Source organism: Homalodisca vitripennis, chromosome 1, assembly GCF_021130785.1.
Source record: "Homalodisca vitripennis isolate AUS2020 chromosome 1, UT_GWSS_2.1, whole genome shotgun sequence".
Classification (NCBI taxonomy): Eukaryota; Metazoa; Arthropoda; class Insecta; order Hemiptera; family Cicadellidae; genus Homalodisca; species Homalodisca vitripennis.
Window position 1 is genome coordinate 70,168,268 of NC_060207.1, and position 14,852 is coordinate 70,183,119.

Sequence of the window (14,852 nt, forward strand, 5' to 3'; positions counted from 1 at the left end):
CTGGTGTGATAACTAATTGTTGGATACGACCTTCTTTACCGGATTGCAAATGTATTAAATAAATAATAGCAATGCAAAGGAAAACACTGACGCTTGTTGAAGTTTGGAAATGTATACAAGCATATTGAGTAGAGGAGCTACAATATAGGCTACTTGTACTCTCCACGTAAACACTAGTGATGAATTGATGATATTGTACTTTTTTATATAATTATAAATCTACTTAATGACCAATCCGATCTGCTAAGTGAAATGCTTAACGACATTTTATAAGTAACTGGCCACGTCTTTGAAAGATAGAGAACGTACTTTTTACGTCGAACGAAGAAATCATCATTGATAACTTTCCGGATAACGTTAATCAGATAATCATTCATACATCCCCTCCTGCCGCACAATTGTTTTAGAGTCCCACTCGTATGTTTATTTAATTCATTAACGTGGATTTGTGCTCTCTATTTCTGCGCGATGATAATTTCAATGAAACTAGGAAGCGCCACCACTTCAAAACAACATTTTCTTACCTTTGTCGATAGTTGAACTTTTCTTAAAAATCCATCTTGATTGTGGTAGGATCTGACATGTCTCGCAAGGGAGGAAGTAGAAATTGAAATATTGATTAATTTTCGTGGTTTAGTATTTTTTATTTTATCAACAATCACACCAAAAAAAATAATTCATAGACGATTTTACTACATTTACACCGATACAACGGGGTATAGAAAGGACCCGGTAGAAAGTAAAGAAAAAGTTATCGCAGAAGGAAGATACGCGGACGGACGGACTGCACGTTTATGTTTTGGCCCCAAATAGAATTCGTCCTTTATGGTCCTTCATAAAACTGTGTTCAGTATCTGTGGGCTAGAACCAAACCCGTTTCTGTATCGTTACATAACTTGATTGAAATAGGATAGATACGTGATTTATAAGATATGTTAATAGTAAAATAGCTTGTATAGGAAACAGGATTTTCCCGAACATTTGCCATCGTTCAGTGATACAACACAATCAGAAACACTACGTTTCGAGATCTACAATCTGATCTCTTCTTCAGGTAAATGACTAAACTAATGCATGGCGAACCTGTTTCCTTCACAATCGTCCCATCGTCAAAAACAAACTTCAAACAAAGATCTTGCTAATTGTACCTCTTAATTTCTCTTTTCTGCTTCGTCTTTTTCGTGGAGACGATTCATGACAAACGGCAGCAACATTACATCAGGCGCTAAACATTGCTGTTTCCGATGAGAGACGTCGCGATGTGTCTGACGTCACGATGTTGTGCAGATTGCTTGTAAGTCCGCTGACTGCTGCAGTCCTTCTGCGTGTAATAAATCGTGTAACATGAATCACTGACGTTTCGAGATCTGCAATCTGATCTCTTCTTCAGGTAAATGACTAAACTAATGCATGGCGAACCTGTTTCCTTCGTCGTCAAAATCCTCCCATCGTCAAAAAACAAACTTCAAACAAAGAGCTTGCTGTAATTGTACCACTTAATTTCTCTTTCCTGCTTCGTATTTTTCGTGGAGACGACTGATGAACAAACAAACGGCAACAACATTACATCATCCGCTAAACATTGATGTTTCCGGTGCGAGGAATCGCGATGTGTCTGACGTCACGATGTTGTGCAGATTACTACACCGTGCAAACTGCTGCAGACCTTCTGCGAATAATAAATCACGAAAGATGAATCGTTCTTTTCGATTTAAATAACTTAATATTATTAAGGAAGCTACAAAAATCATATAATTAAATTTAAAAAATTATTTGAGGAACATAATTGATTTTACTATTTCTTTAGTCATAGTATATATTTTCTTGTTCGCGCTGCATGGAAACAAACCGAAACTATTTCGGTTAAACATCTTTTGACTAAACATGGCTCTCCACAGCGAGGCCGAATATTACAAGGGGTTAACTGTTGGTACAAAGTTTCAACGTGTGAACCGGTAAAACCTAGATGATAGTCATTAAAGCCCGCGTTATCCTAGGAGCAATATTTACAACACACTTTTTTAGAACTCCAACCACATAGATTATAAGTTCTTCTATACTAATCGAGAATAAAGTTGGTAACCAAATAATGATTGTATGACAAAAAGTTTATGTGCTGAAGCTAGTTCTGTGCAGCCAATTTTAGATAACAAATAGAAACATGTCGATATGCCATCATAGAGTAAAGGATCATGACACTTTTTTTAAAGAGATTTAATCTCAAATGCAGATAACAAAAGTCTACAAATAAATAACACATCCATAGATACCATACAAGACATGGATCCTAATTTGCAATCCACAACGCCGATTGACAGTATTTGAAAAGAATCCCGACTATATTAGCAGCATCTATGGATACTGACTAGCAATACTCTGAAGAACAACTAAAAACTGGTTTGCGGACCGACTAGTATAGACTTTGGATGAATTTCACCATTTAAGAGATTAAAGTTCTTGTAAGTGGTATGTAACATATTAACGAAATAATTAACGAAATATGATATCATAATATCATAGAATATATAAATAAAAGTATTATTCTATTCGTTCTATTCTATTCTACTCTACCATAGACTACTAAACAGTTTTTTCTTATTATTATAGATTAATGAACATAACATATTTAATACATACCTGTAATGTAGCCTATTTGTTATCACTGTACATTTCATTTGACGCAAGATAGCGCACAACTACAATGTTTCAAGTGACAACGAATTGATTAGCATTGTATGAAATATCTTCGTTAGAGTGTTACTCAATCAAAGCTTTAAACTAATATCACATACTTTCACAGTTTTAAACTAGATCTAATTCTTTGAAATCGTAAAGATATCATGTACGTAAATGCAAAATGCCGGACTATCTATCAATGCTACTATATCTCTGGAACTGGCGAGTTAAGCTGGTTAATTATAATGGCATTTGTTTGGCAAGTAAAACAACAGCTGGAAACAAACATTTTAATGCCATACACTTTTCTGCTGTATTTTTCAGATATAAATTCTAAGGTAAATAAAAATGACCAGTTTCTACGCTCGCCATGCAGAGACAATTGCATCCACTCGGACCAGCTTTATACCTCGTGTCACAATACCACGTGAGTTGCAAGTATTGATGTACGGTAACCGCTTTGACCTCGTGACACTGACTGACACTTAGTATTCAGCTGTCTACTGGAGTATATACAGTATGTAGGTTATATATTATGGAAAACATTACTTTTCTTCATTATTTCATTATATGCCATTTAAATTTGATACTTTTTTGGTATGATTGCGCAGCAAAATATTTCCAGTGGGGGGTTAACTTGTAAAATTGGTCCAGTGGATCTTAATATTTAGGTTCATAAAAATGTGTAAACGTTGTAAGAAATCGTTGATACATTTACCTACCACCTTTAGAAACAATATCCTTCCCCTTTGGTGGTGCTTCTCTGAAAATTGGTCCAGTGGATCTTAATATTTAGGTTCATAAAAATGTGTAAACGTTGTAAGAAATCGTTGATACATTTACCTACCACCTTCCACCTTTAGAAACAATATCCTTCCCCTTTGGTGGTGCTTCTCTGAAAATTGGTCCAGTGGATCTTAATATTTAGGTTCATAAAAATGTGTAAACGTTGTAAGAAATCGTTGATACATTTACCTACCACCTTTAGAAACAATATCCTTCCCCTTTGGTGGTGCTTCTCTGAAAATTGGTCCAGTGGATCTTAATATTTAGGTTCATAAAAATGTGTAAACGTTGTAAGAAATCGTTGATACATTTACCTACCACCTTTAGAAACAATATCCTTCCCCTTTGGTGGTGCTTCTCTGAAAATTGGTCCAGTGGATCTTAATATTTAGGTTCATAAAAATGTGTAAACGTTGTAAGAAATCGTTGATACATTTACCTACCACCTTTAGAAACAATATCCTTCCCCTTTGGTGGTGCTTCTCTGAAAATTGGTCCAGTGGATCTTAATATTTAGGTTCATAAAAATGTGTAAACGTTGTAAGAGATCGTTGATACATTTACCTACCACCTTTAGAAACAATATCCTTCCCCTTTGGTGGTGCTTCTCTGAAAATTGGTCCAGTGGATCTTAATATTTAGGTTCATAAAAATGTGTAAACGTTGTAAGAAATCGTTGATACATTTACCTACCACCTTTAGAAACAATATCCTTCCCCTTTGGTGGTGCTTCTCTGAAAATTGGTCCAGTGGATCTTAATATTTAGGTTCATAAAAATGTGTAAACGTTGTAAGAAATCGTTGATACATTTACCTACCACCTTTAGAAACAATATCCTTCCCCTTTGGTGGTGCTTCTCTGAAAATTGGTCCAGTGGATCTTAATATTTAGGTTCATAAAAATGTGTAAACGTTGTAAGAAATCGTTGATACATTTACCTACCACCTTTAGAAACAATATCCTTCCCCTTTGGTGGTGCTTCTCTGAAAATTGGTCCAGTGGATCTTAATATTTAGGTTCATAAAAATGTGTAAACGTTGTAAGAAATCGTTGATAACATTTACCTACCACCTTTAGAAACAATATCCTTCCCCTTTGGTGGTGCTTCTCTGAAAATTGGTCCAGTGGATCTTAATATTTAGGTTCATAAAAATGTGTAAACGTTTGTAAGAGATCGTTGCTACATTACCTACCTACCACCTTTAGAAACAATATCCTTCCCCTTTGGTGGTGCTTCTCTGAAAATTGGTCCAGTGGATCTTAATAATTTAGGTTCAATAAAAATGTGTAAACCGTTGTAAGAGATCGTGTTGCTACATTTACCTCCCACCTTAGAAACAATATCCTTCCCCTTTGGTGTGCTTCTTCTGAAAAGGAAAGAACATTTAAATCATCTTCATTCGTTTTATAGATATATTGATCAAAATTTCAACTGGACAGTTAAAAAAAACTTACACCCTTTCACTGTTTGGAAAAATAATATCTATGAATGAAAAATCCTTAACTTTACAACTACTTTTAAATAAAATACCCATTGTAATGTGTTTTGTTTTTTAATTCTAATCATCGAAAGAGGCGTAATTTTTCTACATTTGTTGCTGTCAACTAAAGAATAAAGAATAACAATGCATATGGTTATTTATAATCAAGGAACTATACCAGCTTTATTGTCAAATAAAAGACTCTGATATTTATAATGCCATCAAAGTGTATATTTTTTAGTGACTACGCTTATGAGGGGCAGTAAATTATTCAAGAGATTCTTAAAAGGGACTTTTTACGTGAATTCCAGCTGATAAATATAACTCAACCTGGTTTACGAACGTGCGGAACTTTCTTAGGTCGTTCACGCAGAAACTGAGCTATTTATAGATACCACCGAGACATGTGAGGACAGAACAGAGTACGTACCAGTAGATGCTGGTCTGAAGTGTTAAAGTTACAGAAAACAATGTTATGAAAGTTTGGTATACGATAAAATAAATTTGTAACTAATTAGAAGGGTGTAGTACTCGTTTACAATTGTTTTTAATTTCTGCTTGTTAGGTTTTAGTAGGGGTACAAAGACGTAATTTTCAACAAATAGTTTACTGCAGTGTTAAAAGTAATGTAAAATAACGTTAAACCATAACATGAGATGTGGCTTCTTAGTATGTATACTGATATAGATATAAGTTTTTTTGTGTGTTTTTGTTTTATGTAACATTACAAGTAATTTAGCTCCTTCTAATGTCAATAGTGACGCGTGCTAAATTCAAAGTTGTGGTAGGTAATGTTTTACTATTGTTATTTGTATGAAAAAAAGCTATCTGGATGGAGTTTCAATTTATATTGGGGATGTCTTATTGTCTTATAACGCCTTGTTCAAAAGTCAGTTGTATAAATTCGTGCGGCGTTGTTATTTAATATTGGAAGCGAAAACGTGTATTTGGGTTACTCTTTTGCGTGGGTCGTTTCAGCATCTTTCTAGCAACATTTATATTGTCAGCATGCCCGTATTTATTAATTGCGCGTCCTTGTGCCATCAGTTGGTCTCCTCCCCTACCATCATCCATCAGCAAGTCCCGCAGTAACTTATGTATTTATTTACACCCAAACATAAGGGGCCAAACTATAATTTAACAACATACATATAAGATATTTTGTACTTCGTTGTTTTCTGTAAATTAATTAAATGACATTTTCCTCAATAATCCGTTGTTAAATCTAAAGTTTGCGTAATTAACCATGGAAATACCAGTTTTGAACAAAATTGTTGAAAAAGCGTTTTTATTAAGAATGTTGTAGTTTTTAAATAAAACAACCAACTTTCTCACGACTAATTCGGGTTCAAGAAAGGAAAATCGACTATAAACGCTGTTGCGAATCTAGTCGACATGGTTCTTGAGGGATTCGAAAATAGAAATGCCACCTTAGATGTGTTTCTCGACCTATCGAAGGCATTCGATTGTGTTGACCACAACAATCTGCTTGACAAATTGGAAAACACGGCATCCGAGGCGTGTCACATTTGTGGCTTAGACTATTTCTAAGCGACATAACTCAAGTTGTCCAAATATTGAACTTCTGTTCGGAAGGATCGTACAGTATGCTGATGAAACGACTCTCTTTTTCTAACTAATGCATGGCGAACCTGTTTCCTTCACAATCGTCCCATCGTCAAAAACAAACTTCAAACAAAGATCTTGCTAATTGTACCTCTTAATTTCTCTTTTCTGCTTCGTCTTTTTCGTGAGACGATTCATGACAAACGGCAGCAACATTACATCAGGCGCTAAACATTGCTGTTTCCGATGAGAGACGTCGCGATGTGTCTGACGTCACGATGTTGTGCAGATTGCTTGTAAGTCCGCTGACTGCTGCAGTCCTTCTGCGTGTAATAAATCGTTGTAACATGAATCACTGACGTTTCGAGATCTGCAATCTGATCTCTTCTTCAGGTAAATGACTAAACTAATGCATGGCGAACCTGTTTTCCTTCGTCGTCAAAATCCTCCCATCGTCAAAAAACAAACTTCAAACAAAGAGCTTGCTGTAATTGTACCACTTAATTTCTCTTTCCTGCTTCGTATTTTTCGTGGAGACGACTGATGAACAAACAAACGGCAACAACATTACATCATCCGCTAAACATTGATGTTTCCGGTGCGAGGAATCGCGATGTGTCTGACGTCACGATGTTGTGCAGATTACTACACCGTGCAAACTGCTGCAGACCTTCAGCGAATAATAAATCACGAAAGAATGATACTTCTTTTCGATTTAAAATAACTTAATATTATTAAGGAAGCTACAAAAATCATATAATTAAATTTAAAAAATTATTTGAGGAACATAATTGATTTTACTATTTTTTTAGTCATAGTAATATATTTTCTTGTTTCGCGCTGCATGGAAACAAACCGAAACTATTTCGGTTAAACATCTTTTGACTAAACATGGCTCTCCACAGCGAGGCCGAATATTACAAGGGGTTAACTGTTGGTACAAAGTTTCAACGTGTGAACCGGTAAAACCTAGATGATAGTCATTAAAGCCCGCGTTATCCTAGGAGCAATATTTACAACACACTTTTTTAGAACTCCAACCACATAGATTACAAGTTCTTCTATACTAATCGAGAATAAAGTTGGTAACCAAATAATGATTGTATGACAAAAAGTTTATGTGCTGAAGCTAGTTCTGTGCAGCCAATTTTAGATAACAAATAGAAACATGTCGATAATGCCCATCATAGAGTAAAGGATCATGACACTTTTTTTAAAGAGATTAATCTCAAATGCAGATAACAAAAGTCTACAAATAAATAACACATCCATAGATACCATACAAGACATGGATCCTAATTTTGCAATCCACAACGCCGATTGACAGTATTTGAAAAGAATCCCGACTAATATTAGCAGCATCTATGGATACTGACTAGCAATACTCTGAAGAACAACTAAAAACTGGTTTGCGGACCGACTAGTATAGACTTTGGATGAATTTCACCATTTAAGAGATTAAAGTTCTTGTAAGTGGTATGTAACATATTAACGAAATAATTTACGAAATATGATATCCATAATATCATAGAATATATATAAATAAAAGTATTATTCTATTCGTTCTATTCTATTCTACTCTACCATAGACTACTAAACAGTTTTTTCTTATTATTATAGATTAATGAACATAACATATTTAATACCATACCTGTAATGTAGCCTATTTGTTTATCACTGTACATTTCATTTGACGCAAGATAGCGCACAACTACAATGTTTTTCAAGTGACAACGAATTGATTAGCATTGTAATGAAAAATCTTCGTTAGAGTGTTACTCAATCAAAGCTTTAAACTAATAGTACATACTTTCACAGTTTTAAACTAGATCTAATGCTTTGAAATCGTAAAGATATATCATGTACGTAAATGCAAAATGCCGGACTATCTATCAATGCTACTATATCTCAGGAACTGGCGAGTTAAGCTGGTTAATTAATATGGCATTTGTTTGGCAAGTAAAAGAACAGCTGGAAACAAACATTTTAATGCCATACACTTTTTCTGCTGTATTTTTCAGATATAAATTCTAAGGTAAATAAAAAATGACCAGTTTCTACGCTCGCCATGCAGAGACAATTGCATCCACTCGGACCAGCTATATACCTCGTGTCACAATACCACGTGAGTTGCAAGTATTGATGTACGGTAACCGCTTTGACCTCGTGACACTGACTGACACTTAGTATTCAGCTGTCTACTGGAGTATATATGTAGGTTATATATTATGGAAAACATTACTTTTCTTCATTATTTCATTATATGCCATTTAAATTTGATACTTTTTGGTAGGATTGCGCAGCAAAATATTTCCAGTGGGGGGTTAACTTGTAAAATTGGTCCAGTGGATCTTAATATTTAGGTTCATAAAGATGTGTAAACGTTGTAGAAAATCGTTGCTACATTTACCTACCACCTTCCACCTTTAGAAACAATATCCTTCCCCTTTGGTGGTGCTTCTCTGAAAATTGGTCCCCATGGATCTTAATATTTAGGTTCATAAAAATGTGTAAACGTTGTAGAAATCGTTTGCTACATTTACCTACCCACCTTCCACCTTTAGAAACAATATCCTTCCCCTTTGGTGGTGCTTCTCTGAAAATTGGTCCAGTGGATCTTAATATTTAGGTTCATAAAAATGTGTAAACGTTGTAGAAATCGTTTGCTACATTTACCTACCACCTTCCACCTTTAGAAACAATATCCTTCCCCCTTTGGTGGTGCTTCTCTGAAAATTGGTCCAGTGGATCTTTAATATTTAGGTCATAAAAATGTGTAAACGTTGTAGAAATCGTTGCTACATTTACCTACCACCTTTCCACCTTTAGAAACAATATCCTTCCCCTTTGGTGGTGCTTCTCTGAAAATTGGTTCCAGTGGATCTTTAATATTTAGGTTCATAAAGATGTGTAAACGTTGTAGAAATCGTTGCTACATTTACCTACCACCTTTAGAAACAATATCCTTCCCCTTTGGTGGTGCTTCTCTGAAAATTTGGTCCAGTGGATCTTAATATTTAGGTTCATAAAAATGTGTAAACGTTGTAAGAAATCGTTGATACATTTACCTACCACCTTTAGAAACAATATCCTTCCCCTTTGGTTGGTGCTTCTCTGAAATTGGTCCAGTGGATCTTAATATTTAGGTTCATAAAAATGTGTAAACGTTGTAAGAGATCGTTGATACATTTACCTACCACCTTTAGAAACAATATCCTTCCCCTTTGGTGGTGTTTCTCTGAAAAATTGGTCCAGTGGATCTTAATATTTAGGTTCATAAAATGTGTAAACGTTGTAAGAAAATCGTTGATACATTTACCTACCACCTTTAGAAACAATATCCTTCCCCTTTGGTGGTGCTTCTCTGAAAATTGGTCCAGTGGATCTTAATATTTAGGTTCATAAAGATGTGTAAACGTTGTAAGAAATCGTTGATACATTTACCTACCACCTTTAGAAACAATATCCTTCCCCTTTGGTGGTGCTTCTCTGAAAATTGGTCAGTGGATCTTAATATTTAGGTTCATAAAAAATGTGTAAACGTTGTAAGAAATCGTTGATACATTTACCTACCACCTTTAGAAACAATATCCTTCCCCTTTGGTGGTGCTTCTCTGAAAATTGGTCCAGTGGATCTTAATATTTAGGTTCAATAAAAATGTGTAAACGTTGTAAGAAATCGTTGAGTTCTTGCTACATTTACCTACCACCTTTAGAAACAATATCCTTCCCCTTTGGTGGTGCTTCTCTGAAAATTGGTCCAGTGGATCTTAATATTTAGGTTCATAAAAATGTGTAAACGTTGTAAGAGATCGTTGCTACATTTACCTACCACCTTTAGAAACAATATCCTTCCCCTTTGGTGGTGCTTCTCTGAAAAGGAAAGAACATTTAAATTATCTTCATTCGTTTTATAGATATATTGATCAAAATTTCAACTGGACAGTTAAAAAAAACTTATACCCTTTCACTGTTTGGAAAAATAATATCTATGAATGAAAAATCCTTAACTTTACAACTACTTTTAAATAAAAATACCCATTGTAATGTGTTTTGTTTTTTTAATTCTAATCATCGAAAGAGGCGTAATTTTTCTACATTTGTTGCTGTCAACTAAACAATAACAATGCATATGGTTATTTATAATCAAGGAACTATACCAGCTTTATTTGTCAAATAAAAGACTCTGATATTTATAATGCCATCAAAGTGTATATTTTTAGTGACTACGCTTATGAGGGGCAGTAAATTATTCAAGAGATTCTTAAAAGGGACTTTTTACGTGAATTCCAGCAGATAAATATAACTCAACCTGGTTTACGAACGTGCGGAACTTTCTTAGGTCGTTCACGCAGAAACTGAGCTATTTATAGATACCACCGAGACATGTGAGGACAGAACAGAGTACGTACCAGTAGATGCTGGTCTGAAGTGTTAAAGTTACAGAAAACAATGTTATGAAAGTTTGGTATACGATAAAATAAATTTGTAACTAATTAGAAGGGTGTAGTACTCGTTTACAATTGTTTTTAATTTCTGCTTGTTAGGTTTTAGTAGGGGTACAAAGACGTAATTTTCAACAAATAGTTTACTGCAGTGTTAAAAGTAATGTAAAATAACGTTAAACCATAACATGAGATGTGGCTTCTTAGTATGTATAGGCTACTGATATAGATATAAGTTTTTTGTGTGTTTTTGTTTTATGTAACATTACAAGTAATTTTAGATCCTTCTAAAATTTCAATAGTGACGCGTGCTAAATTCAAAGTTGTGTAGGTAATGTTTACTTTTGTTATTTGTATGAAAAAAGCTATCTGGATGGAGTTTCAATTTATATTGGGGATGTCTTATTGTCTTATAACGCCTTGTTCAAAAGTCAGTTGTATAAATTCGTGCGGCGTTGTTATTTAATATTGGAAGCGAAAACGTGTATTTGGGTTACTCTTTTGCGTGGGTCGTTTCAGCATCTTTCTAGCAACATTTATATTGTCAGCATGCCCGTATTTATTAATTGCGCGTCCTTGTGCCATCAGTTGGTCTCCTCCCCTACCATCATCCATCAGCAAGTCCCGCAGTAACTTATGTATTTATTTACACCCAAACATAAGGGGCCAAACTATAATTTAACAACATACATATAAGTTATTAAGATATTTTGTACTTCGTTGTTTTCTATAAATTAATTAAATGACATTTCCTCAATAATCCGTTGTTAAATCTAAAGTTTTGCGTAATTAACCATGGAAATACCAGTTTTGAACAAAATTGTTGAAAAAGCGTTTTTATTAAGAATGTTGTAGTTTTTAAATAAAACAACCAACTTTCTCAAGACTAATTCGGGTTCAAGAAAGGAAAATCGACTATAAACGCTGTTGCGAATCTAGTCGACATGGTTCTTGAGGGATTCGAAAATAGAAATGCCACCTTAGATGTGTTTCTCGACCTATCGAAGGCATTCGATTGTGTTGACCACAACAATCTGCTTGACAAATTGGAAACACGGCATCCGAGGCGTGTCACATTTGTGGCTTAGACTATTTCTAAGCGACATAACTCAAGTTGTCCAAATATGAACTTCTGTTCGGAAGGATCGTACAGTATGCTGATGAAACGACTCTCTTTTTCAGCGAAAAATCAAATTTCTCCTAGAGGAACAATCTTTTGTTGAAATCAACAATTAATTGCGTTCAACACTTCAAAAGCTATAACCTCAAAACGAACACATAAAATACCAATGGCATCAACTTTACTCTTCGGCCTGCGGACTCCGCCATGTTGGCAGACTCGTACTAGAAGAAATCTACAATTCGAAATTCCTTGATCGAGGGTTTACATGGAGTGATCTCGTTGACTATGTTTGTGCAAACATATCCTGAGGCATTTATGTTTTGAAGAACCTAGACAAATATTGCCCTACTCAGGTACTGATGACGAAGTATTATGGCTCGATTTACCCCCACTTTTCCTACGGTAGCCTACTATGGGGTGCCTGTGCAAACGACCAGTTGACAAAAGTGTTTAGATTCCAAAAACAAGCGATTCGAATAATCGCACATTTGATTTTCAGAGACTCAAGCAGAGAGAGAAATGCCATCCTTCAAACATTTCCAGCTGCTGATCCTGCCTAGTCTACATTTTTGATACAACTCAGTTTTGTTTGTCTAAATATGTCAAGACAAGTGGCCAAGAAATATAATCATTGCATCTGTTCTAGTTTGTTCGTGGTTTAGACGGGTAGTACAATATGTTCAAAAACGGATGTACTGTTCTATACTTTCTGATCAGAGAGTAGTAGAGCGGAAGGTGGTGGCAGCGGATTTCCTTTAGCACAATATCTGTGTATATAACACACACAACCTACAACCTGTACGGTATGTAGTCTACGTAATTGCACGCCGCGCCCCTGCCGTCGCCCTCAATCACACAAGCTGGTAATGGCATAGTTCATCAATAATACAACGTGATTTATTATAATTATTTTAATGCTTTGTAAATATTTTACAGGAATACTGCTGATGTAAAAGATGAAATTTAAAATGTTGCCATTCCCCAGTACTTGCCACCTTGTGCGTGCACCAATAATCAGCTGTGTATCATCGGGTTTTGAAATTTTCACTTCTATTGAGCAATTTTATACACACAGTGGGTTTTTGTACTTTTTTCACTCTACCACTATGAGCAATAATACGGTAATCTGGCAAGCAATATTTCTAAAATTTTAACATTCGGAATTCTAAGAATTCATATAACATACTGATTCTTAGATAACCAACAGAACCAACACGATTCAGGTGAATTGTAGTGATTCTGTTATCACACATGCAAGATAGCACACTGGAGGATTTATAAATACATTCTTGCAGTCAAAAACGTAGCCAGAAAAAGTTTTTTGGGAGATTTTTTTAGTTAGACAGCTGATGTTTGCCCGCAGTGGACAGAGGTAAGGCCTCATTTGGTCTTGACCCATCCCTTTGTTGAGAACGATCTTTCACCAGTACATGTCATTATTACTGAATTATATAAATAATAATAATCGTATACTAAAAAAGTAATAAAAATGTTGGGGGGGTCCGGGACCCTCTCGTTTGAATAAGATGGGGGGGTCATAATAGTCACCTACATTAATGTCATTTTTAAACTGCTGTTTAGGCTATTTTCTTATTACTCTATGACTCAGTGTTTATATGAAAATTCTGACCCTGATTTTACATTAGTATGAGTACACCATTCTTTTCAACAGTTATTTGTATTCTTCTTATATGATCGGAGAGTTATAAAGTTACCTTAACTATACCGTTAGCTGTATTGTCTACACTCACTCTAAGACAGCTTATGTGATTCTTACTAAATTTGAAGAGTAAACCCCAAAAAACTGCGAATATAACGTTTGATATTTGAGAAAATACCGTGTTGAATCTGTAATAAGTAACGTGCTGGCACCTATGAGTCTTCGTTAGAACTAAGCAGCCTTCTTGTTAATCAGCTATTGCTGCGCTCTTACAGTGGATTGTAAAACTATCAGAGTAGTAGCTAATAATAGACCGTTATATAAGTTTTGCTTGGCTATAGAAATGCGATTACCAACAGCTGGACTATGATATCTCAGCTTCCGTGAATTAATTAATAAGGCTACATGCTAACTGTTTTTTTTTTTCACAAAGATTTGTTCAAGTTTTCATTAGTAGTTTTTTTTTATTACTTAAATTATTATTTGAAATAATTACCAATAATGTCCTATACACTAGTAAAACTTAAGATCACTAGAAAATCTAATGCTCGAACGTCTGCCAACCTCCCTTCGAGACGAAATTTAGCGAATTAAAACTGTTACTTCCTCACAAAAAAAATTTGACCTTGAACTCTATTTATAGCGAAACGAGTAAAAGTGTATGCTTTACAAAAAAAAATTCAATAATTTTGGTTGCGTATTAAACCTTTTTTTAATAAGACATCTACCATAATGTTGTGATAAAAATAAGAGCGTAAAACTGTATGAGGTTTAACACTGTTCTTAAGGAGAAAACCTCAAGGTCATTTTACTTGAGCCTGCTCTTAATGGAAGAAGTCGTGTTGAATTTGGTAGAACGAGTTTATTGTCTCATACCGTCGAAATATGTATATTTAATTGTAATAATGAAGTTGAAACAGTGCAAATCCGAAACCATTGGTAGACTAGCAAGGATCCAGTAATGATTTTCAGAGGAGGCAATCTTGGCTTTAGTTTTGTTTTAATGAATTTCGATACAACAAAAGATAAGATTTGTAGGAATACATTTATTTATACTCAAAATGTATCCTTATGATAATATTTTTTACAATACGAGAATGATTAAGTTTTTTTT